Raw genomic sequence first — 2,500 nt, 5'->3', positions numbered from 1 at the left:
GATTTTGTTTGTCAATGACATTTCCTTTTCAACCAAAGAATAGTCACTATAGTCTTTACTGACTTAAGTCTGAGGAAACAGTGACAGAGAACAGAAAGCTTTCAAAGCATATACTTTTATTAGGCCAGAATAAGTGTACCTGTTTGTAAAGAAGATTATATGTATTTTAAAACAAAAGCTATTTCTTTAAAACTCTGGATTGCATTCAGACTACATGCAAAAAAAAAAAAAAACTTTAAAATGAAAATATAATAATCATTGAAAAATGTTTCAAATTAAGTGATATTTCATTCACATTTTTAAGGTAGTTTATAATGAGAAAGAATGCACCTCTAAAGTTAAAGCAAATGCCCACACTAGAGTAAAATTTAATAAAAACATTATTTTAAATAATAAAAGCATTTTTAAAAGTTATCTTTTAGAATATATGGGCTGGATAATGTCTTAACCTTCAGACATTGCTTTCAATAAGCTTTTAAAAGAAGTAGACATAACACTTTGAATAGGTCCGCTATTATTTTTAAATTATGTCAGTTTTCATACACAGTTATTATTAGGAAGACAAGTTTTATTTTGTTTTTACCGTCATAGGAATTAAATGCCTATGAAAGTCCCCAGATTAGCCTATTTTACAGGTTAGTTTAAATAAGTGCAGTCTTCAGGATAGCCCTTTTCTTCCTTTAATGTATTTGCAAGAAAAATCACACCAGTGGAGTGCCGTAATATTCCTACAGACTCCCCTAAGTAACAGTTCTAAGCAATTATAGCCAGGTTCTATATTGTTTGTGAATCCAGTAGACTGCATTTATAAAGGAAAGTAAAAAATAACAATTGAAAATGAACATCTCAGTCAAGTACTAATAGACAACAGGTTCTGAAGAGATATGCAAAGAAGTGACTTTTCTTTTTCTTCAAAGCTTTGGTTAGATCTTGAATAAACAGAAAACAGAGTGAAATCATGGCTATACTTTATGGTACTCTGGAGACATTTTATGATGAGGTCTATAAGGTATGTTTATAACCTGAATTTGACGTTTACTTTGTTCTACACAGTTTGTTTATGCAAACCATAAACAATAGTAAACGCAAAAAAATATGTGCTTTAGATGACTTAGAACTTTAGTCATATATTGCATGTTTGTGGAATGCCTTCTACAAGTGATTTACCACAGTGGGTGTAGTAGACATCTCTGTAAGACAGTAGAATATGACTTTCCTTCAAGAAGGTATGTAATAATTTTAAAAATAAACATGTAAAAATCCTTGTAAACGTCTCTACCCTTGTTTATGATTAACTATATTAACATAGTTAGATACTTAGGGTTACTGAATTGTTTGTCCTGTGAGTGTATTTAAGGATAGGCCTTTAAGTTCATTAAGGATTAGTGTCATTTCTATAAAATTAATGCAGTTATTGCTTTTAAGTCTCACATGGTCAATATATTTCAGAACTAAAAAACATGGACAAAATATTCAAACAAATTCTCAAGTGAAAAATTGGTAAATTTACAAATTTATCTTTACACAGTTTTACTTAAATGTAAGTTTTGCACAGAAAAGAATTAAATTACTTACAAATATAGTGTAGCAATTATTGTGGGCCAAGATCTCTTACTTAGAGATATAATTTAGGAGGCAAGGAATGATGTAAGCAAAGTAAAATTGTGTGTCATGAACTTCTGGCAGAATATGGTCTGTTTTGAGAACAGTATGTTTATCTTAATTTCTATGACATTTTGCACTCTTAGAAAGGTGAGCAGTTTGGCTCAGTCATGTACTTAGGCAAAACAGTTGGTGTTTTGGAATACATCATAACAAATACTTAATGATAAATGGATTGACAGAGTAAAAAGAGATTGATAAACTGTAACTAGTGTGCTTTCAAGCATTTAATTCATTAATAGTGGAATATTTCTGAAAGCTGGCATATCTTTAAGTTTCAAATATGTAATACAATGGATCTGTTCATGGTGGCCATGTTTTTGTTAGTAGCTCTGCTGTTTTATATTCACTGAAAAATTAGTCACCAAAAAAGGCTTCTCTTTATGAATTACCATCTCTTTTATTTTTTTTCTAATGTTCTAAAATAGTACTAAATACTAGAATGTATAATATATGGAGGTAGCATTTTTCAAATGTTGTTTTAAATGAACTACATTGAGAAATTACTCTGCATTAGATGTAGAATTTTATTTTGATATTAGTTTTGCAGAATTAATTGTTTGTGTCACGGAGGTCAAAATAGTTGCTAAAAAACTTGATTGCTTTACAGGGTAGATTTGAGCTTGCATTTTGAGCATTCATTAAGTCAGATAATCTTTCTGAATGTTTTATGAGATTGTACCGCTTTGAAGGTGTGTCAGGTGATGGTGTTTAAGAACATTTGGTCAGTTCTTCTTACTGCCAGTTCTTTTATCCCTATTCATTCAAAACAGTCTTTAAGTAACCATTTACATGCTAGAATCCACTTTTTTTGTTTATTATTTTCAAAATGAAATTG

General features: G+C 29.9%; 1 protein-coding gene across 13 annotated transcripts in view; it reads left to right on the top strand.

The window, feature by feature from the left end:
• The window catches only part of FOXP2 (forkhead box P2), a 281,403-nt gene that overhangs the window by 903 nt on the left and 278,000 nt on the right, over positions 1-2,500 (top strand). The gene's annotated exons all lie outside the window — the stretch shown is intronic.

This window comes from Trichechus manatus, unplaced genomic scaffold (assembly GCF_000243295.1).
Source record: "Trichechus manatus latirostris isolate Lorelei unplaced genomic scaffold, TriManLat1.0 scaffold00096, whole genome shotgun sequence".
In the NCBI taxonomy this organism is placed as follows: Eukaryota; Metazoa; Chordata; class Mammalia; order Sirenia; family Trichechidae; genus Trichechus; species Trichechus manatus.
The sequence above is the reverse complement of the archived record's forward strand: the minus strand, read 5'-3'. Positions and strand labels throughout refer to the sequence as shown.